At 48.4% G+C, this 22,434-nt stretch overlaps 18 non-coding genes across 18 annotated transcripts; all 18 read left to right on the top strand.

Moving 5' to 3' along the window:
- Positions 1 to 274: 274 nt before the first annotated feature.
- On the top strand, positions 275 to 347 carry TRNAV-UAC (transfer RNA valine (anticodon UAC)). The gene has a single exon. It is a non-coding gene; the product is annotated as a tRNA-Val (tRNA).
- Positions 348 to 1,868: 1,521 nt separating this feature from the next.
- Positions 1,869 to 1,941, top strand: TRNAV-AAC (transfer RNA valine (anticodon AAC)). Its single transcript has one exon. It is a non-coding gene; the product is annotated as a tRNA-Val (tRNA).
- Positions 1,942 to 3,277: 1,336 nt separating this feature from the next.
- TRNAP-UGG (transfer RNA proline (anticodon UGG)) lies at positions 3,278 to 3,349 on the top strand. Its single transcript has one exon. It is a non-coding gene; the product is annotated as a tRNA-Pro (tRNA).
- Positions 3,350 to 3,793: 444 nt separating this feature from the next.
- On the top strand, positions 3,794 to 3,866 carry TRNAV-UAC (transfer RNA valine (anticodon UAC)). Its single transcript has one exon. It is a non-coding gene; the product is annotated as a tRNA-Val (tRNA).
- Positions 3,867 to 5,387: 1,521 nt separating this feature from the next.
- Positions 5,388 to 5,460, top strand: TRNAV-AAC (transfer RNA valine (anticodon AAC)). The gene has a single exon. It is a non-coding gene; the product is annotated as a tRNA-Val (tRNA).
- A 1,336-nt stretch (positions 5,461 to 6,796) lies between these two features.
- On the top strand, positions 6,797 to 6,868 carry TRNAP-UGG (transfer RNA proline (anticodon UGG)). The gene has a single exon. It is a non-coding gene; the product is annotated as a tRNA-Pro (tRNA).
- A 444-nt stretch (positions 6,869 to 7,312) lies between these two features.
- Positions 7,313 to 7,385, top strand: TRNAV-UAC (transfer RNA valine (anticodon UAC)). The gene has a single exon. It is a non-coding gene; the product is annotated as a tRNA-Val (tRNA).
- Positions 7,386 to 8,906: 1,521 nt separating this feature from the next.
- Positions 8,907 to 8,979, top strand: TRNAV-AAC (transfer RNA valine (anticodon AAC)). Its single transcript has one exon. It is a non-coding gene; the product is annotated as a tRNA-Val (tRNA).
- Positions 8,980 to 10,315: 1,336 nt separating this feature from the next.
- On the top strand, positions 10,316 to 10,387 carry TRNAP-UGG (transfer RNA proline (anticodon UGG)). Its single transcript has one exon. It is a non-coding gene; the product is annotated as a tRNA-Pro (tRNA).
- Positions 10,388 to 10,831: 444 nt separating this feature from the next.
- On the top strand, positions 10,832 to 10,904 carry TRNAV-UAC (transfer RNA valine (anticodon UAC)). Its single transcript has one exon. It is a non-coding gene; the product is annotated as a tRNA-Val (tRNA).
- A 1,521-nt stretch (positions 10,905 to 12,425) lies between these two features.
- Positions 12,426 to 12,498, top strand: TRNAV-AAC (transfer RNA valine (anticodon AAC)). The gene has a single exon. It is a non-coding gene; the product is annotated as a tRNA-Val (tRNA).
- Positions 12,499 to 13,834: 1,336 nt separating this feature from the next.
- TRNAP-UGG (transfer RNA proline (anticodon UGG)) lies at positions 13,835 to 13,906 on the top strand. The gene has a single exon. It is a non-coding gene; the product is annotated as a tRNA-Pro (tRNA).
- A 444-nt stretch (positions 13,907 to 14,350) lies between these two features.
- On the top strand, positions 14,351 to 14,423 carry TRNAV-UAC (transfer RNA valine (anticodon UAC)). Its single transcript has one exon. It is a non-coding gene; the product is annotated as a tRNA-Val (tRNA).
- A 1,521-nt stretch (positions 14,424 to 15,944) lies between these two features.
- On the top strand, positions 15,945 to 16,017 carry TRNAV-AAC (transfer RNA valine (anticodon AAC)). The gene has a single exon. It is a non-coding gene; the product is annotated as a tRNA-Val (tRNA).
- A 1,336-nt stretch (positions 16,018 to 17,353) lies between these two features.
- TRNAP-UGG (transfer RNA proline (anticodon UGG)) lies at positions 17,354 to 17,425 on the top strand. Its single transcript has one exon. It is a non-coding gene; the product is annotated as a tRNA-Pro (tRNA).
- Positions 17,426 to 17,869: 444 nt separating this feature from the next.
- TRNAV-UAC (transfer RNA valine (anticodon UAC)) lies at positions 17,870 to 17,942 on the top strand. Its single transcript has one exon. It is a non-coding gene; the product is annotated as a tRNA-Val (tRNA).
- Positions 17,943 to 20,872: 2,930 nt separating this feature from the next.
- On the top strand, positions 20,873 to 20,944 carry TRNAP-UGG (transfer RNA proline (anticodon UGG)). Its single transcript has one exon. It is a non-coding gene; the product is annotated as a tRNA-Pro (tRNA).
- A 444-nt stretch (positions 20,945 to 21,388) lies between these two features.
- Positions 21,389 to 21,461, top strand: TRNAV-UAC (transfer RNA valine (anticodon UAC)). Its single transcript has one exon. It is a non-coding gene; the product is annotated as a tRNA-Val (tRNA).
- Positions 21,462 to 22,434: the final 973 nt, after the last annotated feature.

Genomic DNA, 22,434 nt, shown 5'->3' on the forward strand with positions numbered 1-22,434 from the left:
TCTCGTTGGAACATGAAATGCACAGTGCTTCTCCAAAGTAATTGCAGGGCTGGTTTTGAAATCACCTCTTGGAATGAAAGTGATCCCAGTTCCTTTCTTCCAAAGGAAGAGATCCTGTCAGAAAGGCTCAGCTTTGAGCGTCATGAATATTGTCCCTTAGTCCTTGCATTCCAGTCCAAAGCATAGCCACATAAAGAAAGCAGGTGTGTCTGTTTCCAGTGCAGTGGTTCCAGTCCAATGCATAGCCACATGAAGCAAATAAGCAGGCATGTCTGTTTCTGTAGTGTAGTGGTTATCACGTTCGCCTTACACGCGAAAGGTCCCTGGTTCGAGGCCAGGCAGAAACAGCAAGTTGCTGTGCTTTATCACATTATTTGCATTTACCACCTCACCTGACAGGTAAATTGAAATTAAAGAGGCTGTGTCTATCCCTCACCATCGTGAGGTACTACGCTCCAAGGGCATCGGTCTCAACTCACCAAGAGAAGACGATACACCTTACGGCAGTCAGTTGCTCCCTTTTTGACCTTTCCATTGAAGCCTGGGCCTACTGTGGTCAAGCCAGCCAAGGAAGGAAGGTATGAGAGCGAAAATGGCTTTCCTACCTTCACCAAGAACATACACCTTGAGCAAAGAAAGGGCCAGACTTACAAGGCCCTATCGCCACCGGCACATCATCTTTAGTGACGCCCCGGTGGCACTATGTACTGTGCCGTATTTACAAGACGCCGTTCAACCACGTTTTGTGGCTTAACACCACCTTGTAAATACGGCCCCTTCACACGCAGCCCTTTCCCTGGAAGGGGCGTGCAATGGGCGTTGCTCTGGGTGGGCCACTGCAACACCATAGCATTTTGATGCTGCTCCAGTTTTACGAGTTTTTGTAAATCTGTGGCAGCGCCAAAATCCAAGCGCCATACAATGGGTGTCGTTATAGTGGAGAAACGAGCAGAAATGTTTTCATTTCTCCTCATTTTTGCTCTTTCTATGTGTGCTGCACGAACATATCGCCACTGAAGATTTCTGTTGTGCAGGAAGGTGTGCCTTCCTGAACAAAAACAATTTCCCCCTCCACGCAGCCATCCTTGTACCATGGCGCAAGGATGGCTGCGTTGGTGCTCGGCAGCTAATTTAGAGCTGGCGCAGAGGGAAGCACAGGGGTGCGCTGTATTCTACTAAATACGGCGCTTCCCTGCATTTTGAAAATGACTGAGTGCGAGGCTGCCAAATTTGGCAGAGCGTCTCACTCAGTCATCCTCTTGTAATTATGGGCCAAAAGGTCTAAAGGATAGAGGCGTTTTATGTCATGTTCGATGACGACCATGGAAATGACTCTAGTCATATTGCAGAAGAGAGAACCATGTGCATTTTCTTGCCTTGCGATGTATTCGCCCACTCTCTGCCCTCAACCCTAGGAGCAGGGTCTGAGCAGTGGTGCTTCTGTGCCCTCGCTCGTTGGTGTCCGGGTCCAAATCCCCAACACACCCTTTTTAGCAGAAAACACACAAATTTTACTCAAAATACACAAAGCTTGAAGATTCCTCATTCCACTCAAAGCATTGTTGTGCAAAATATTTTTAGCCTCAGGAGAAAAAAAGGATCACCATGCCTTGGCTTCCTTCCTGCTTGCTTTCAGTGTGCTCTGTGTGATGCTTTCACAGGCTCTGGTTTCAGGCATTTAGGCATCAGATATTTGTCTCTACCCGCAGCTGTGACTTTTCAGTACATCTGAGTGTACGCTTGCTGGCTGACAACGCTGCAATTTTCACACTTACTCCTCGCTTTGCGAGCAACTGCTGATCAAGTATAGAGGCAATCGGGCAAACATATGAGGGGAATTTTGCTCCTTCAGTCAAGCCCTCATGCTTGTTTCTGTAGTGTAGTGGTTATCACGTTCGCCTAACACGCGAAAGGTCCCCGGTTCGAGACCGGGCAGAAACAATGGGCAGTGTCTGCTTTTGTGTTTGCTCCCTAAAAGCTTAGTCTCACTCAGGGATGGCCTTTAAAAACTTGTGACCTGTGTAAAACTTGTATTACTATTGCAGGCCGGTAAAAAGTTATCTGCATCTTTGCGTAGTCGTGCATGTGCCTGGTTTCTTATTCTGTTTTTTACTTTTTTTTTTCTTGGCCATGTTATATTGTGGGGCCTTTAAACCTGTCACCTTGATAGGAACATTGCAAGCGGCAGCATCGACAAGTGCAGACTGAGGAGTCAGACCTAAACACAGACTCAGCTGTCAGGATGGCCGAGTGGTCTAAGGCGGCAGCCTCAAGAGAGCTTGATCTTCAGTTAAGCTAAGCATCCTGGTTTGCTCATGTAGTTGTGGGTTCATATCGCACTTCTGATAGGTCTATTTTCTGCCCTTAAATCTTCCTCTGCTTGCACAGCCAGCTCCCCACAACACTATCTTTGCAAGCTGCTGTAGCATATGAAAAGAAATCCACCAACCCTCCGGCTGGGCCCTCAATCAGCATTCCATGTATTTCTGGAAGGGGCATCTCAGTCACGCCTTCTGTTAGAGCTGCACCTTATCACTGTAACTACCATGCTGGTTTCTACTTAAGCAGTTGATTCCATCGTTTGAAGTGAGGCTCTCCTGCCACTTTTGGGCAGAGAAGGCACTGCCCCTGCAACAACAACAGGCAGACAAGCTCAACCTGGGTTTCCTGGTTAGGTGGGCGGAGCAGAATGGCAATGGTCCCTCCTTGTGACTTGAAATTAACATGAAGAAGACAGAGAGGCAGCTGGGAGTAGGCAGTACCCATGCACCCCTGAACACTGTCTTGCGATTTTCACCCAATTCTGAAATGAGTCGGGAGGAAAGGAGGTGATTTTCCTATCGAAGGCCATTCTGGGAATTCAGCCACCCCGCGTCTCCCAGGTGAGTGTTTCAGGCCTGTGAGGCACTCATATAAATCTCGCCTGATCGAGCACTGAGCGAGCAATTGTGCTTGAATACAAGAGGCATGCTCCTCTGGCTCAGGCGCAAGAGATGGCAGGCCCTTCAGTGCTTCTGGTCTGGAAGTCTACGGTGCAAGGGCCCAGGTCCTGCGGAGGCGTACAACTACCAGAAAGGGTCTGCTTTTCTCATCAGCGCCACAGTTCAGCTTGCTAGCATAGGGCTTCTTCACTACCTCTTGCCTTGCTAGAGGCAAAAAAAAACCCCTTGGCACAAAACATCAATTGCTATGGCACGCTTAGAAGGAGAGTCTCCAAGTGGCCCTGCTTTTTCACAAAGACACTTCAGAAGATGTTTGAAAGGCTTTTGCAGCAGCAGGCTCGTTGGTCTAGGGGTATGATTCTCGCTTTGGGTGTGAGAGGTCCCGGGTTCAAATCCCGGACGAGCCCGTGCCTTCATAGGTTCGATCTGTTTTTAAACAGGAGTATTTCTGCTTTCCACTCTTGTAAGATGCCATGGTGGAATGCATTGCATGCTTTCTACTGGTGTCGAGGCAGTTCGGCATGATGAAGGAGTGCGGGATTTCTTTCTAACTGCTTTTTTGTGTTGGAGCAGCACTTCTCGTTGGAACATGAAATGCACAGTGCTTCTCCAAAGTAATTGCAGGGCTGGTTTTGAAATCACCTGTTGGAATGAAAGTGATCCCAGTTCCTTTCTTCCAAAGGAAGAGATCCTGTCAGAAAGGCTCAGCTTTGAGCGTCATGAATATTGTCCCTTAGTCCTTGCATTCCAGTCCAAAGCATAGCCACATAAAGAAAGCAGGTGTGTCTGTTTCCAGTGCAGTGGTTCCAGTCCAATGCATAGCCACATGAAGCAAATAAGCAGGCATGTCTGTTTCTGTAGTGTAGTGGTTATCACGTTCGCCTTACACGCGAAAGGTCCCTGGTTCGAGGCCAGGCAGAAACAGCAAGTTGCTGTGCTTTATCACATTATTTGCATTTACCACCTCACCTGACAGGTAAATTGAAATTAAAGAGGCTGTGTCTATCCCTCACCATCGTGAGGTACTACGCTCCAAGGGCATCGGTCTCAACTCACCAAGAGAAGACGATACACCTTACGGCAGTCAGTTGCTCCCTTTTTGACCTTTCCATTGAAGCCTGGGCCTACTGTGGTCAAGCCAGCCAAGGAAGGAAGGTATGAGAGCGAAAATGGCTTTCCTACCTTCACCAAGAACATACACCTTGAGCAAAGAAAGGGCCAGACTTACAAGGCCCTATCGCCACCGGCACATCATCTTTAGTGACGCCCCGGTGGCACTATGTACTGTGCCGTATTTACAAGACGCCGTTCAACCACGTTTTGTGGCTTAACACCACCTTGTAAATACAGCCCCTTCACACGCAGCCCTTTCCCTGGAAGGGGCGTGCAATGGGCGTTGCTCTGGGTGGGCCACTGCAACACCATAGCATTTTGATGCTGCTCCAGTTTTACGAGTTTTTGTAAATCTGTGGCAGCGCCAAAATCCAAGCGCCATACAATGGGTGTCGTTATAGTGGAGAAACGAGCAGAAATGTTTTCATTTCTCCTCATTTTTGCTCTTTCTATGTGTGCTGCACGAACATATCGCCACTGAAGATTTCTGTTGTGCAGGAAGGTGTGCCTTCCTGAACAAAAACAATTTCCCCCTCCACGCAGCCATCCTTGTACCATGGCGCAAGGATGGCTGCGTTGGTGCTCGGCAGCTAATTTAGAGCTGGCGCAGAGGGAAGCACAGGGGTGCGCTGTATTCTACTAAATACGGCGCTTCCCTGCATTTTGAAAATGACTGAGTGCGAGGCTGCCAAATTTGGCAGAGCGTCTCACTCAGTCATCCTCTTGTAATTATGGGCCAAAAGGTCTAAAGGATAGAGGCGTTTTATGTCATGTTCGATGACGACCATGGAAATGACTCTAGTCATATTGCAGAAGAGAGAACCATGTGCATTTTCTTGCCTTGCGATGTATTCGCCCACTCTCTGCCCTCAACCCTAGGAGCAGGGTCTGAGCAGTGGTGCTTCTGTGCCCTCGCTCGTTGGTGTCCGGGTCCAAATCCCCAACACACCCTTTTTAGCAGAAAACACACAAATTTTACTCAAAATACACAAAGCTTGAAGATTCCTCATTCCACTCAAAGCATTGTTGTGCAAAATATTTTTAGCCTCAGGAGAAAAAAAGGATCACCATGCCTTGGCTTCCTTCCTGCTTGCTTTCAGTGTGCTCTGTGTGATGCTTTCACAGGCTCTGGTTTCAGGCATTTAGGCATCAGATATTTGTCTCTACCCGCAGCTGTGACTTTTCAGTACATCTGAGTGTACGCTTGCTGGCTGACAACGCTGCAATTTTCACACTTACTCCTCGCTTTGCGAGCAACTGCTGATCAAGTATAGAGGCAATCGGGCAAACATATGAGGGGAATTTTGCTCCTTCAGTCAAGCCCTCATGCTTGTTTCTGTAGTGTAGTGGTTATCACGTTCGCCTAACACGCGAAAGGTCCCCGGTTCGAGACCGGGCAGAAACAATGGGCAGTGTCTGCTTTTGTGTTTGCTCCCTAAAAGCTTAGTCTCACTCAGGGATGGCCTTTAAAAACTTGTGACCTGTGTAAAACTTGTATTACTATTGCAGGCCGGTAAAAAGTTATCTGCATCTTTGCGTAGTCGTGCATGTGCCTGGTTTCTTATTCTGTTTTTTACTTTTTTTTTTCTTGGCCATGTTATATTGTGGGGCCTTTAAACCTGTCACCTTGATAGGAACATTGCAAGCGGCAGCATCGACAAGTGCAGACTGAGGAGTCAGACCTAAACACAGACTCAGCTGTCAGGATGGCCGAGTGGTCTAAGGCGGCAGCCTCAAGAGAGCTTGATCTTCAGTTAAGCTAAGCATCCTGGTTTGCTCATGTAGTTGTGGGTTCATATCGCACTTCTGATAGGTCTATTTTCTGCCCTTAAATCTTCCTCTGCTTGCACAGCCAGCTCCCCACAACACTATCTTTGCAAGCTGCTGTAGCATATGAAAAGAAATCCACCAACCCTCCGGCTGGGCCCTCAATCAGCATTCCATGTATTTCTGGAAGGGGCATCTCAGTCACGCCTTCTGTTAGAGCTGCACCTTATCACTGTAACTACCATGCTGGTTTCTACTTAAGCAGTTGATTCCATCGTTTGAAGTGAGGCTCTCCTGCCACTTTTGGGCAGAGAAGGCACTGCCCCTGCAACAACAACAGGCAGACAAGCTCAACCTGGGTTTCCTGGTTAGGTGGGCGGAGCAGAATGGCAATGGTCCCTCCTTGTGACTTGAAATTAACATGAAGAAGACAGAGAGGCAGCTGGGAGTAGGCAGTACCCATGCACCCCTGAACACTGTCTTGCGATTTTCACCCAATTCTGAAATGAGTCGGGAGGAAAGGAGGTGATTTTCCTATCGAAGGCCATTCTGGGAATTCAGCCACCCCGCGTCTCCCAGGTGAGTGTTTCAGGCCTGTGAGGCACTCATATAAATCTCGCCTGATCGAGCACTGAGCGAGCAATTGTGCTTGAATACAAGAGGCATGCTCCTCTGGCTCAGGCGCAAGAGATGGCAGGCCCTTCAGTGCTTCTGGTCTGGAAGTCTACGGTGCAAGGGCCCAGGTCCTGCGGAGGCGTACAACTACCAGAAAGGGTCTGCTTTTCTCATCAGCGCCACAGTTCAGCTTGCTAGCATAGGGCTTCTTGACTACCTCTTGCCTTGCTAGAGGCAAAAAAAAAACCCTTGGCACAAAACATCAATTGCTATGGCACGCTTAGAAGGAGAGTCTCCAAGTGGCCCTGCTTTTTCACAAAGACACTTCAGAAGATGTTTGAAAGGCTTTTGCAGCAGCAGGCTCGTTGGTCTAGGGGTATGATTCTCGCTTTGGGTGTGAGAGGTCCCGGGTTCAAATCCCGGACGAGCCCGTGCCTTCATAGGTTCGATCTGTTTTTAAACAGGAGTATTTCTGCTTTCCACTCTTGTAAGATGCCATGGTGGAATGCATTGCATGCTTTCTACTGGTGTCGAGGCAGTTCGGCATGATGAAGGAGTGCGGGATTTCTTTCTAACTGCTTTTTTGTGTTGGAGCAGCACTTCTCGTTGGAACATGAAATGCACAGTGCTTCTCCAAAGTAATTGCAGGGCTGGTTTTGAAATCACCTCTTGGAATGAAAGTGATCCCAGTTCCTTTCTTCCAAAGGAAGAGATCCTGTCAGAAAGGCTCAGCTTTGAGCGTCATGAATATTGTCCCTTAGTCCTTGCATTCCAGTCCAAAGCATAGCCACATAAAGAAAGCAGGTGTGTCTGTTTCCAGTGCAGTGGTTCCAGTCCAATGCATAGCCACATGAAGCAAATAAGCAGGCATGTCTGTTTCTGTAGTGTAGTGGTTATCACGTACGCCTTACACGCGAAAGGTCCCTGGTTCGAGGCCAGGCAGAAACAGCAAGTTGCTGTGCTTTATCACATTATTTGCATTTACCACCTCACCTGACAGGTAAATTAAAATTAAAGAGGCTGTGTCTATCCCTCACCATCGTGAGGTACTACGCTCCAAGGGCATCGGTCTCAACTCACCAAGAGAAGACGATACACCTTACGGCAGTCAGTTGCTCCCTTTTTGACCTTTCCATTGAAGCCTGGGCCTACTGTGGTCAAGCCAGCCAAGGAAGGAAGGTATGAGAGCGAAAATGGCTTTCCTACCTTCACCAAGAACATACACCTTGAGCAAAGAAAGGGCCAGACTTACAAGGCCCTATCGCCACCGGCACATCATCTTTAGTGACGCCCCGGTGGCACTATGTACTGTGCCGTATTTACAAGACGCCGTTCAACCACGTTTTGTGGCTTAACACCACCTTGTAAATACGGCCCCTTCACATGCAGCCCTTTCCCTGGAAGGGGCGTGCAATGGGCGTTGCTCTGGGTGGGCCACTGCAACACCATAGCATTTTGATGCTGCTCCAGTTTTACGAGTTTTTGTAAATCTGTGGCAGCGCCAAAATCCAAGCGCCATACAATGGGTGTCGTTATAGTGGAGAAACGAGCAGAAATGTTTTCATTTCTCCTCATTTTTGCTCTTTCTATGTGTGCTGCACGAACATATCGCCACTGAAGATTTCTGTTGTGCAGGAAGGTGTGCCTTCCTGAACAAAAACAATTTCCCCCTCCACGCAGCCATCCTTGTACCATGGCGCAAGGATGGCAGCGTTGGTGCTCGGCAGCTAATTTAGAGCTGGCGCAGAGGGAAGCACAGGGGTGCGCTGTATTCTACTAAATACGGCGCTTCCCTGCATTTTGAAAATGACTGAGTGCGAGGCTGCCAAATTTGGCAGAGCGTCTCACTCAGTCATCCTCTTGTAATTATGGGCCAAAAGGTCTAAAGGATAGAGGCGTTTTATGTCATGTTCGATGACGACCATGGAAATGACTCTAGTCATATTGCAGAAGAGAGAACCATGTGCATTTTCTTGCCTTGCGATGTATTCGCCCACTCTCTGCCCTCAACCCTAGGAGCAGGGTCTGAGCAGTGGTGCTTCTGTGCCCTCGCTCGTTGGTGTCCGGGTCCAAATCCCCAACACACCCTTTTTAGCAGAAAACACACACATTTTACTCAAAATACACAAAGCTTGAAGATTCCTCATTCCACTCAAAGCATTGTTGTGCAAAATATTTTTAGCCTCAGGAGAAAAAAAGGATCACCATGCCTTGGCTTCCTTCCTGCTTGCTTTCAGTGTGCTCTGTGTGATGCTTTCACAGGCTCTGGTTTCAGGCATTTAGGCATCAGATATTTGTCTCTACCCGCAGCTGTGACTTTTCAGTACATCTGAGTGTACGCTTGCTGGCTGACAACGCTGCAATTTTCACACTTACTCCTCGCTTTGCGAGCAACTGCTGATCAAGTATAGAGGCAATCGGGCAAACATATGAGGGGAATTTTGCTCCTTCAGTCAAGCCCTCATGCTTGTTTCTGTAGTGTAGTGGTTATCACGTTCGCCTAACACGCGAAAGGTCCCCGGTTCGAGACCGGGCAGAAACAATGGGCAGTGTCTGCTTTTGTGTTTGCTCCCTAAAAGCTTAGTCTCACTCAGGGATGGCCTTTAAAAACTTGTGACCTGTGTAAAACTTGTATTACTATTGCAGGCCGGTAAAAAGTTATCTGCATCTTTGCGTAGTCGTGCATGTGCCTGGTTTCTTATTCTGTTTTTTACTTTTTTTTTTCTTGGCCATGTTATATTGTGGGGCCTTTAAACCTGTCACCTTGATAGGAACATTGCAAGCGGCAGCATCGACAAGTGCAGACTGAGGAGTCAGACCTAAACACAGACTCAGCTGTCAGGATGGCCGAGTGGTCTAAGGCGGCAGCCTCAAGAGAGCTTGATCTTCAGTTAAGCTAAGCATCCTGGTTTGCTCATGTAGTTGTGGGTTCATATCGCACTTCTGATAGGTCTATTTTCTGCCCTTAAATCTTCCTCTGCTTGCACAGCCAGCTCCCCACAACACTATCTTTGCAAGCTGCTGTAGCATATGAAAAGAAATCCACCAACCCTCCGGCTGGGCCCTCAATCAGCATTCCATGTATTTCTGGAAGGGGCATCTCAGTCACGCCTTCTGTTAGAGCTGCACCTTATCACTGTAACTACCATGCTGGTTTCTACTTAAGCAGTTGATTCCATCGTTTGAAGTGAGGCTCTCCTGCCACTTTTGGGCAGAGAAGGCACTGCCCCTGCAACAACAACAGGCAGACAAGCTCAACCTGGGTTTCCTGGTTAGGTGGGCGGAGCAGAATGGCAATGGTCCCTCCTTGTGACTTGAAATTAACATGAAGAAGACAGAGAGGCAGCTGGGAGTAGGCAGTACCCATGCACCCCTGAACACTGTCTTGCGATTTTCACCCAATTCTGAAATGAGTCGGGAGGAAAGGAGGTGATTTTCCTATCGAAGGCCATTCTGGGAATTCAGCCACCCCGCGTCTCCCAGGTGAGTGTTTCAGGCCTGTGAGGCACTCATATAAATCTCGCCTGATCGAGCACTGAGCGAGCAATTGTGCTTGAATACAAGAGGCATGCTCCTCTGGCTCAGGCGCAAGAGATGGCAGGCCCTTCAGTGCTTCTGGTCTGGAAGTCTACGGTGCAAGGGCCCAGGTCCTGCGGAGGCGTATAACTACCAGAAAGGGTCTGCTTTTCTCATCAGCGCCACAGTTCAGCTTGCTAGCATAGGGCTTCTTGACTACCTCTTGCCTTGCTAGAGGCAAAAAAAAAACCCTTGGCACAAAACATCAATTGCTATGGCACGCTTAGAAGGAGAGTCTCCAAGTGGCCCTGCTTTTTCACAAAGACACTTCAGAAGATGTTTGAAAGGCTTTTGCAGCAGCAGGCTCGTTGGTCTAGGGGTATGATTCTCGCTTTGGGTGTGAGAGGTCCCGGGTTCAAATCCCGGACGAGCCCGTGCCTTCATAGGTTCGATCTGTTTTTAAACAGGAGTATTTCTGCTTTCCACTCTTGTAAGATGCCATGGTGGAATGCATTGCATGCTTTCTACTGGTGTCGAGGCAGTTCGGCATGATGAAGGAGTGCGGGATTTCTTTCTAACTGCTTTTTTGTGTTGGAGCAGCACTTCTCGTTGGAACATGAAATGCACAGTGCTTCTCCAAAGTAATTGCAGGGCTGGTTTTGAAATCACCTCTTGGAATGAAAGTGATCCCAGTTCCTTTCTTCCAAAGGAAGAGATCCTGTCAGAAAGGCTCAGCTTTGAGCGTCATGAATATTGTCCCTTACTCCTTGCATTCCAGTCCAAAGCATAGCCACATAAAGAAAGCAGGTGTGTCTGTTTCCAGTGCAGTGGTTCCAGTCCAATGCATAGCCACATGAAGCAAGTAAGCAGGCATGTCTGTTTCTGTAGTGTAGTGGTTATCACGTTCGCCTTACACGCGAAAGGTCCCTGGTTCGAGGCCAGGCAGAAACAGCAAGTTGCTGTGCTTTATCACATTATTTGCATTTACCACCTCACCTGACAGGTAAATTGAAATTAAAGAGGCTGTGTCTATCCCTCACCATCGTGAGGTACTACGCTCCAAGGGCATCGGTCTCAACTCACCAAGAGAAGACGATACACCTTACGGCAGTCAGTTGCTCCCTTTTTGACCTTTCCATTGAAGCCTGGGCCTACTGTGGTCAAGCCAGCCAAGGAAGGAAGGTATGAGAGCGAAAATGGCTTTCCTACCTTCACCAAGAACATACACCTTGAGCAAAGAAAGGGCCAGACTTACAAGGCCCTATCGCCACCGGCACATCATCTTTAGTGACGCCCCGGTGGCACTATGTACTGTGCCGTATTTACAAGACGCCGTTCAACCACGTTTTGTGGCTTAACACCACCTTGTAAATACGGCCCCTTCACACGCAGCCCTTTCCCTGGAAGGGGCGTGCAATGGGCGTTGCTCTGCGTGGGCCACTGCAACACCATAGCATTTTGATGCTGCTCCAGTTTTACGAGTTTTTGTAAATCTGTGGCAGCGCCAAAATCCAAGCGCCATACAATGGGTGTCGTTATAGTGGAGAAACGAGCAGAAATGTTTTCATTTCTCCTCATTTTTGCTCTTTCTATGTGTGCTGCACGAACATATCGCCACTGAAGATTTCTGTTGTGCAGGAAGGTGTGCCTTCCTGAACAAAAACAATTTCCCCCTCCATGCAGCCATCCTTGTACCATGGCGCAAGGATGGCTGCGTTGGTGCTCGGCAGCTAATTTAGAGCTGGCGCAGAGGGAAGCACAGGGGTGCGCTGTATTCTACTAAATACGGCGCTTCCCTGCATTTTGAAAATGACTGAGTGCGAGGCTGCCAAATTTGGCAGAGCGTCTCACTCAGTCATCCTCTTGTAATTATGGGCCAAAAGGTCTAAAGGATAGAGGCGTTTTATGTCATGTTCGATGACGACCATGGAAATGACTCTAGTCATATTGCAGAAGAGAGAACCATGTGCATTTTCTTGCCTTGCGATGTATTCGCCCACTCTCTGCCCTCAACCCTAGGAGCAGGGTCTGAGCAGTGGTGCTTCTGTGCCCTCGCTCGTTGGTGTCCGGGTCCAAATCCCCAACACACCCTTTTTAGCAGAAAACACACAAATTTTACTCAAAATACACAAAGCTTGAAGATTCCTCATTCCACTCAAAGCATTGTTGTGCAAAATATTTTTAGCCTCAGGAGAAAAAAAGGATCACCATGCCTTGGCTTCCTTCCTGCTTGCTTTCAGTGTGCTCTGTGTGATGCTTTCACAGGCTCTGGTTTCAGGCATTTAGGCATCAGATATTTGTCTCTACCCGCAGCTGTGACTTTTCAGTACATCTGAGTGTACGCTTGCTGGCTGACAACGCTGCAATTTTCACACTTACTCCTCGCTTTGCGAGCAACTGCTGATCAAGTATAGAGGCAATCGGGCAAACATATGAGGGGAATTTTGCTCCTTCAGTCAAGCCCTCATGCTTGTTTCTGTAGTGTAGTGGTTATCACGTTCGCCTAACAAGCGAAAGGTCCCCGGTTCGAGACTGGGCAGAAACAATGGGCAGTGTCTGCTTTTGTGTTTGCTCCCTAAAAGCTTAGTCTCACTCAGGGATGGCCTTTAAAAACTTGTGACCTGTGTAAAACTAGTATTACTATTGCAGGCCGGTAAAAAGTTATCTGCATCTTTGCGTAGTCGTGCATGTGCCTGGTTTCTTATTCTGTTTTTTACTTTTTTTTTTCTTGGCCATGTTATATTGTGGGGCCTTTAAACCTGTCACCTTGATAGGAACATTGCAAGCGGCAGCATCGACAAGTGCAGACTGAGGAGTCAGACCTAAACACAGACTCAGCTGTCAGGATGGCCGAGTGGTCTAAGGCGGCAGCCTCAAGAGAGCTTGATCTTCAGTTAAGCTAAGCATCCTGGTTTGCTCATGTAGTTGTGGGTTCATATCGCACTTCTGATAGGTCTATTTTCTGCCCTTAAATCTTCCTCTGCTTGCACAGCCAGCTCCCCACAACACTATCTTTGCAAGCTGCTGTAGCATATGAAAAGAAATCCACCAACCCTCCGGCTGGGCCCTCAATCAGCATTCCATGTATTTCTGGAAGGGGCATCTCAGTCACGCCTTCTGTTAGAGCTGCACCTTATCACTGTAACTACCATGCTGGTTTCTACTTAAGCAGTTGATTCCATCGTTTGAAGTGAGGCTCTCCTGCCACTTTTGGGCAGAGAAGGCACTGCCCCTGCAACAACAACAGGCAGACAAGCTCAACCTGGGTTTCCTGGTTAGGTGGGCGGAGCAGAATGGCAATGGTCCCTCCTTGTGACTTGAAATTAACATGAAGAAGACAGAGAGGCAGCTGGGAGTAGGCAGTACCCATGCACCTCTGAACACTGTCTTGCGATTTTCACCCAATTCTGAAATGAGTCGGGAGGAAAGGAGGTGATTTTCCTATCGAAGGCCATTCTGGAAATTCAGCCACCCCGCGTCTCCCAGGTGAGTGTTTCAGGCCTGTGAGGCACTCATATAAATCTCGCCTGATCGAGCACTGAGCGAGCAATTGTGCTTGAATACAAGAGGCATGCTCCTCTGGCTCAGGCTCAAGAGATGGCAGGCCCTTCAGTGCTTCTGGTCTGGAAGTCTACGGTGCAAGGGCCCAGGTCCTGCGGAGGCGTACAACTACCAGAAAGGGTCTGCTTTTCTCATCAGCGCCACAGTTCAGCTTGCTAGCATAGGGCTTCTTGACTACCTCTTGCCTTGCTAGAGGCAAAAAAAAACCCCTTGGCACAAAACATCAATTGCTATGGCACGCTTAGAAGGAGAGTCTCCAAGTGGCCCTGCTTTTTCACAAAGACACTTCAGAAGATGTTTGAAAGGCTTTTGCAGCAGCAGGCTCGTTGGTCTAGGGGTATGATTCTCGCTTTGGGTGTGAGAGGTCCCGGGTTCAAATCCCGGACGAGCCCGTGCCTTCATAGGTTCGATCTGTTTTTAAACAGGAGTATTTCTGCTTTCCACTCTTGTAAGATGCCATGGTGGAATGCATTGCATGCTTTCTACTGGTGTCGAGGCAGTTCGGCATGATGAAGGAGTGCGGGATTTCTTTCTAACTGCTTTTTTGTGTTGGAGCAGCACTTCTCGTTGGAACATGAAATGCACAGTGCTTCTCCAAAGTAATTGCAGGGCTGGTTTTGAAATCACCTCTTGGAATGAAAGTGATCCCAGTTCCTTTCTTCCAAAGGAAGAGATCCTGTCAGAAAGGCTCAGCTTTGAGCGTCATGAATATTGTCCCTTAGTCCTTGCATTCCAGTCCAAAGCATAGCCACATAAAGAAAGCAGGTGTGTCTGTTTCCAGTGCAGTGGTTCCAGTCCAATGCATAGCCACATGAAGCAAGTAAGCAGGCATGTCTGTTTCTGTAGTGTAGTGGTTATCACGTTTGCCTTACACGCGAAAGGTCCCTGGTTCGAGGCCAGGCAGAAACAGCAAGTTGCTGTGCTTTATCACATTATTTGCATTTACCACCTCACCTGACAGGTAAATTGAAATTAAAGAGGCTGTGTCTATCCCTCACCATCGTGAGGTACTACGCTCCAAGGGCATCGGTCTCAACTCACCAAGAGAAGACGATACACCTTACGGCAGTCAGTTGCTCCCTTTTTGACCTTTCCATTGAAGCCTGGGCCTACTGTGGTCAAGCCAGCCAAGGAAGGAAGGTATGAGAGCGAAAATGGCTTTCCTACCTTCACCAAGAACATACACCTTGAGCAAAGAAAGGGCCAGACTTACAAGGCCCTATCGCCACCGGCACATCATCTTTAGTGACGCCCCGGTGGCACTATGTACTGTGCCGTATTTACAAGACGCCGTTCAACCACGTTTTGTGGCTTAACACCACCTTGTAAATACGGCCCCTTCACACGCAGCCCTTTCCCTGGAAGGGGCGTGCAATGGGCGTTGCTCTGGGTGGGCCACTGCAACACCATAGCATTTTGATGCTGCTCCAGTTTTACGAGTTTTTGTAAATCTGTGGCAGCGCCAAAATCCAAGCGCCATACAATGGGTGTCGTTATAGTGGAGAAACGAGCAGAAATGTTTTCATTTCTCCTCATTTTTGCTCTTTCTATGTGTGCTGCACGAACATATCGCCACTGAAGATTTCTGTTGTGCAGGAAGGTGTGCCTTCCTGAACAAAAACAATTTCCCCCTCCACGCAGCCATCCTTGTACCATGGCGCAAGGATGGCTGCGTTGGTGCTCGGCAGCTAATTTAGAGCTGGCGCAGAGGGAAGCACAGGGGTGCGCTGTATTCTACTAAATACGGCGCTTCCCTGCATTTTGAAAATGACTGAGTGCGAGGCTGCCAAATTTGGCAGAGCGTCTCACTCAGTCATCCTCTTGTAATTATGGGCCAAAAGGTCTAAAGGATAGAGGCGTTTTATGTCATGTTCGATGACGACCATGGAAATGACTCTAGTCATATTGCAGAAGAGAGAACCATGTGCATTTTCTTGCCTTGCGATGTATTCGCCCACTCTCTGCCCTCAACCCTAGGAGCAGGGTCTGAGCAGTGGTGCTTCTGTGCCCTCGCTCGTTGGTGTCCGGGTCCAAATCCCCAACACACCCTTTTTAGCAGAAAACACACAAATTTTACTCAAAATACACAAAGCTTGAAGATTCCTCATTCCACTCAAAGCATTGTTGTGCAAAATATTTTTAGCCTCAGGAGAAAAAAAGGATCACCATGCCTTGGCTTCCTTCCTGCTTGCTTTCAGTGTGCTCTGTGTGATGCTTTCACAGGCTCTGGTTTCAGGCATTTAGGCATCAGATATTTGTCTCTACCCGCAGCTGTGACTTTTCAGTACATCTGAGTGTACGCTTGCTGGCTGACAACGCTGCAATTTTCACACTTACTCCTCGCTTTGCGAGCAACTGCTGATCAAGTATAGAGGCAATCGGGCAAACATATGAGGGGAATTTTGCTCCTTCAGTCAAGCCCTCATGCTTGTTTCTGTAGTGTAGTGGTTATCACGTTCGCCTAACACGCGAAAGGTCCCCGGTTCGAGACCGGGCAGAAACAATGGGCAGTGTCTGCTTTTGTGTTTGCTCCCTAAAAGCTTAGTCTCACTCAGGGATGGCCTTTAAAAACTTGTGACCTGTGTAAAACTTGTATTACTATTGCAGGCCGGTAAAAAGTTATCTGCATCTTTGCGTAGTCGTGCATGTGCCTGGTTTCTTATTCTGTTTTTTACTTTTTTTTTTCTTGGCCATGTTATATTGTGGGGCCTTTAAACCTGTCACCTTGATAGGAACATTGCAAGCGGCAGCATCGACAAGTGCAGACTGAGGAGTCAGACCTAAACACAGACTCAGCTGTCAGGATGGCCGAGTGGTCTAAGGCGGCAGCCTCAAGAGAGCTTGATCTTCAGTTAAGCTAAGCATCCTGGTTTGCTCATGTAGTTGTGGGTTCATATCGCACTTCTGATAGGTCTATTTTCTGCCCTTAAATCTTCCTCTGCTTGCACAGCCAGCTCCCCACAACACTATCTTTGCAAGCTGCTGTAGCATATGAAAAGAAATCCACCAACCCTCCGGCTGGGCCCTCAATCAGCATTCCATGTATTTCTGGAAGGGGCATCTCAGTCACGCCTTCTGTTAGAGCTGCACCTTATCACTGTAACTACCATGCTGGTTTCTACTTAAGCAGTTGATTCCATCGTTTGAAGTGAGGCTCTCCTGCCACTTTTGGGCAGAGAAGGCACTGCCCCTGCAACAACAACAGGCAGACAAGCTCAACCTGGGTTTCCTGGTTAGGTGGGCGGAGCAGAATGGCAATGGTCCCTCCTTGTGACTTGAAATTAACATGAAGAAGACAGAGAGGCAGCTGGGAGTAGGCAGTACCCATGCACCCCTGAACACTGTCTTGCGATTTTCACCCAATTCTGAAATGAGTCGGGAGGAAAGGAGGTGATTTTCCTATCGAAGGCCATTCTGGGAATTCAGCCACCCCGCGTCTCCCAGGTGAGTGTTTCAGGCCTGTGAGGCACTCATATAAATCTCGCCTGATCGAGCACTGAGCGAGCAATTGTGCTTGAATACAAGAGGCATGCTCCTCTGGCTCAGGCGCAAGAGATGGCAGGCCCTTCAGTGCTTCTGGTCTGGAAGTCTACGGTGCAAGGGCCCAGGTCCTGCGGAGGCGTACAACTACCAGAAAGGGTCTGCTTTTCTCATCAGCGCCACAGTTCAGCTTGCTAGCATAGGGCTTCTTGACTACCTCTTGCCTTGCTAGAGGCAAAAAAAAAACCCTTGGCACAAAACATCAATTGCTATGGCACGCTTAGAAGGAGAGTCTCCAAGTGGCCCTGCTTTTTCACAAAGACACTTCAGAAGATGTTTGAAAGGCTTTTGCAGCAGCAGGCTCGTTGGTCTAGGGGTATGATTCTTGCTTTGGGTGTGAGAGGTCCCGGGTTCAAATCCCGGACGAGCCTGTGCCTTCATAGGTTCGATCTGTTTTTAAACAGGAGTATTTCTGCTTTCCACTCTTGTAAGATGCCATGGTGGAATGCATTGCATGCTTTCTACTGGTGTCGAGGCAGTTCGGCATGATGAAGGAGTGCGGGATTTCTTTCTAACTGCTTTTTTGTGTTGGAGCAGCACTTCTCGTTGGAACATGAAATGCACAGTGCTTCTCCAAAGTAATTGCAGGGCTGGTTTTGAAATCACCTCTTGGAATGAAAGTGATCCCAGTTCCTTTCTTCCAAAGGAAGAGATCCTGTCAGAAAGGCTCAGCTTTGAGCGTCATGAATATTGTCCCTTAGTCCTTGCATTCCAGTCCAAAGCATAGCCACATAAAGAAAGCAGGTGTGTCTGTTTCCAGTGCAGTGGTTCCAGTCCAATGCATAGCCACATGAAGCAAGTAAGCAGGCATGTCTGTTTCTGTAGTGTAGTGGTTATCACGTTCGCCTTACACGCGAAAGGTCCCTGGTTCGAGGCCAGGCAGAAACAGCAAGTTGCTGTGCTTTATCACATTATTTGCATTTACCACCTCACCTGACAGGTAAATTGAAATTAAAGAGGCTGTGTCTATCCCTCACCATCGTGAGGTACTACGCTCCAAGGGCATCGGTCTCAACTCACCAAGAGAAGACGATACACCTTACGGCAGTCAGTTGCTCCCTTTTTGACCTTTCCATTGAAGCCTGGGCCTACTGTGGTCAAGCCAGCCAAGGAAGGAAGGTATGAGAGCGAAAATGGCTTTCCTACCTTCACCAAGAACATACACCTTGAGCAAAGAAAGGGCCAGACTTACAAGGCCCTATCGCCACCGGCACATCATCTTTAGTGACGCCCCGGTGGCACTATGTACTGTGCCGTATTTACAAGACGCCGTTCAACCACGTTTTGTGGCTTAACACCACCTTGTAAATACGGCCCCTTCACACGCAGCCCTTTCCCTGGAAGGGGCGTGCAATGGGCGTTGCTCTGGGTGGGCCACTGCAACACCATAGCATTTTGATGCTGCTCCAGTTTTACGAGTTTTTGTAAATCTGTGGCAGCGCCAAAATCCAAGCGCCATACAATGGGTGTCGTTATAGTGGAGAAACGAGCAGAAATGTTTTCATTTCTCCTCATTTTTGCTCTTTCTATGTGTGCTGCACGAACATATCGCCACTGAAGATTTCTGTTGTGCAGGAAGGTGTGCCTTCCTGAACAAAAACAATTTCCCCCTCCACGCAGCCATCCTTGTACCATGGCGCAAGGATGGCTGCGTTGGTGCTCGGCAGCTAATTTAGAGCTGGCGCAGAGGGAAGCACAGGGGTGCGCTGTATTCTACTAAATACGGCGCTTCCCTGCATTTTGAAAATGACTGAGTGCGAGGCTGCCAAATTTGGCAGAGCGTCTCACTCAGTCATCCTCTTGTAATTATGGGCCACAAGGTCTAAAGGATAGAGGCGTTTTATGTCATGTTCGATGACGACCATGGAAATGACTCTAGTCATATTGCAGAAGAGAGAACCATGTGCATTTTCTTGCCTTGCGATGTATTCGCCCACTCTCTGCCCTCAACCCTAGGAGCAGGGTCTGAGCAGTGGTGCTTCTGTGCCCTCGCTCGTTGGTGTCCGGGTCCAAATCCCCAACACACCCTTTTTAGCAGAAAACACACAAATTTTACTCAAAATACACAAAGCTTGAAGATTCCTCATTCCACTCAAAGCATTGTTGTGCAAAATATTTTTAGCCTCAGGAGAAAAAAAGGATCACCATGCCTTGGCTTCCTTCCTGCTTGCTTTCAGTGTGCTCTGTGTGATGCTTTCACAGGCTCTGGTTTCAGGCATTTAGGCATCAGATATTTGTCTCTACCCGCAGCTGTGACTTTTCAGTACATCTGAGTGTACGCTTGCTGGCTGACAACGCTGCAATTTTCACACTTACTCCTCGCTTTGCGAGCAACTGCTGATCAAGTATAGAGGCAATCGGGCAAACATATGAGGGGAATTTTGCTCCTTCTGTCAAGCCCTCATGCTTCTTTCTGTAGTGTAGTGGTTATCACGTTCGCCTAACACGCGAAAGGTCCCCGGTTCGAGACCGGGCAGAAACAATGGGCAGTGTCTGCTTTTGTGTTTGCTCCCTAAAAGCTTAGTCTCACTCAGGGATGGCCTTTAAAAACTTGTGACCTGTGTAAAACTTGTATTACTATTGCAGGCCGGTAAAAAGTTATCTGCATCTTTGCGTAGTCGTGCATGTGCCTGGTTTCTTATTCTGTTTTTTACTTTTTTTTTTCTTGGCCATGTTATATTGTGGGGCCTTTAAACCTGTCACCTTGATAGGAACATTGCAAGCGGCAGCATCGACAAGTGCAGACTGAGGAGTCAGACCTAAACACAGACTCAGCTGTCAGGATGGCCGAGTGGTCTAAGGCGGCAGCCTCAAGAGAGCTTGATCTTCAGTTAAGCTAAGCATCCTGGTTTGCTCATGTAGTTGTGGGTTCATATCGCACTTCTGATAGGTCTATTTTCTGCCCTTAAATCTTCCTCTGCTTGCACAGCCAGCTCCCCACAACACTATCTTTGCAAGCTGCTGTAGCATATGAAAAGAAATCCACCAACCCTCCGGCTGGGCCCTCAATCAGCATTCCATGTATTTCTGGAAGGGGCATCTCAGTCACGCCTTCTGTTAGAGCTGCACCTTATCACTGTAACTACCATGCTGGTTTCTACTTAAGCAGTTGATTCCATCGTTTGAAGTGAGGCTCTCCTGCCACTTTTGGGCAGAGAAGGCACTGCCCCTGCAACAACAACAGGCAGACAAGCTCAACCTGGGTTTCCTGGTTAGGTGGGCGGAGCAGAATGGCAATGGTCCCTCCTTGTGACTTGAAATTAACATGAAGAAGACAGAGAGGCAGCTGGGAGTAGGCAGTACCCATGCACCCCTGAACACTGTCTTGCGATTTTCACCCAATTCTGAAATGAGTCGGGAGGAAAGGAGGTGATTTTCCTATCGAAGGCCATTCTGGGAATTCAGCCACCCCGCGTCTCCCAGGTGAGTGTTTCAGGCCTGTGAGGCACTCATATAAATCTCGCCTGATCGAGCACTGAGCGAGCAATTGTGCTTGAATACAAGAGGCATGCTCCTCTGGCTCAGGCGCAAGAGATGGCAGGCCCTTCAGTGCTTCTGGTCTGGAAGTCTACGGTGCAAGGGCCCAGGTCCTGCGGAGGCGTATAACTACCAGAAAGGGTCTGCTTTTCTCATCAGCGCCACAGTTCAGCTTGCTAGCATAGGGCTTCTTGACTACCTCTTGCCTTGCTAGAGGCAAAAAAAAAACCCTTGGCACAAAACATCAATTGCTATGGCACGCTTAGAAGGAGAGTCTCCAAGTGGCCCTGCTTTTTCACAAAGACACTTCAGAAGATGTTTGAAAGGCTTTTGCAGCAGCAGGCTCGTTGGTCTAGGGGTATGATTCTCGCTTTGGGTGTGAGAGGTCCCGGGTTCAAATCCCGGACGAGCCCGTGCCTTCATAGGTTCGATCTGTTTTTAAACAGGAGTATTTCTGCTTTCCACTCTTGTAAGATGCCATGGTGGAATGCATTGCATGCTTTCTACTGGTGTCGAGGCAGTTCGGCATGATGAAGGAGTGCGGGATTTCTTTCTAACTGCTTTTTTGTGTTGGAGCAGCACTTCTCGTTGGAACATGAAATGCACAGTGCTTCTCCAAAGTAATTGCAGGGCTGGTTTTGAAATCACCTCTTGGAATGAAAGTGATCCCAGTTCCTTTCTTCCAAAGGAAGAGATCCTGTCAGAAAGGCTCAGCTTTGAGCGTCATGAATATTGTCCCTTACTCCTTGCATTCCAGTCCAAAGCATAGCCACATAAAGAAAGCAGGTGTGTCTGTTTCCAGTGCAGTGGTTCCAGTCCAATGCATAGCCACATGAAGCAAGTAAGCAGGCATGTCTGTTTCTGTAGTGTAGTGGTTATCACGTTCGCCTTACACGCGAAAGGTCCCTGGTTCGAGGCCAGGCAGAAACAGCAAGTTGCTGTGCTTTATCACATTATTTGCATTTACCACCTCACCTGACAGGTAAATTGAAATTAAAGAGGCTGTGTCTATCCCTCACCATCGTGAGGTACTACGCTCCAAGGGCATCGGTCTCAACTCACCAAGAGAAGACGATACACCTTACGGCAGTCAGTTGCTCCCTTTTTGACCTTTCCATTGAAGCCTGGGCCTACTGTGGTCAAGCCAGCCAAGGAAGGAAGGTATGAGAGCGAAAATGGCTTTCCTACCTTCACCAAGAACATACACCTTGAGCAAAGAAAGGGCCAGACTTACAAGGCCCTATCGCCACCGGCACATCATCTTTAGTGACGCCCCGGTGGCACTATGTACTGTGCCGTATTTACAAGACGCCGTTCAACCACGTTTTGTGGCTTAACACCACCTTGTAAATACGGCCCCTTCACACGCAGCCCTTTCCCTGGAAGGGGCGTGCAATGGGCGTTGCTCTGCGTGGGCCACTGCAACACCATAGCATTTTGATGCTGCTCCAGTTTTACGAGTTTTTGTAAATCTGTGGCAGCGCCAAAATCCAAGCGCCATACAATGGGTGTCGTTATAGTGGAGAAACGAGCAGAAATGTTTTCATTTCTCCTCATTTTTGCTCTTTCTATGTGTGCTGCACGAACATATCGCCACTGAAGATTTCTGTTGTGCAGGAAGGTGTGCCTTCCTGAACAAAAACAATTTCCCCCTCCATGCAGCCATCCTTGTACCATGGCGCAAGGATGGCTGCGTTGGTGCTCGGCAGCTAATTTAGAGCTGGCGCAGAGGGAAGCACAGGGGTGCGCTGTATTCTACTAAATACGGCGCTTCCCTGCATTTTGAAAATGACTGAGTGCGAGGCTGCCAAATTTGGCAGAGCGTCTCACTCAGTCATCCTCTTGTAATTATGGGCCAAAAGGTCTAAAGGATAGAGGCGTTTTATGTCATGTTCGATGACGA

Source organism: Pleurodeles waltl, chromosome 10 (assembly GCF_031143425.1).
Source record: "Pleurodeles waltl isolate 20211129_DDA chromosome 10, aPleWal1.hap1.20221129, whole genome shotgun sequence".
Taxonomy (NCBI): Eukaryota; Metazoa; Chordata; class Amphibia; order Caudata; family Salamandridae; genus Pleurodeles; species Pleurodeles waltl.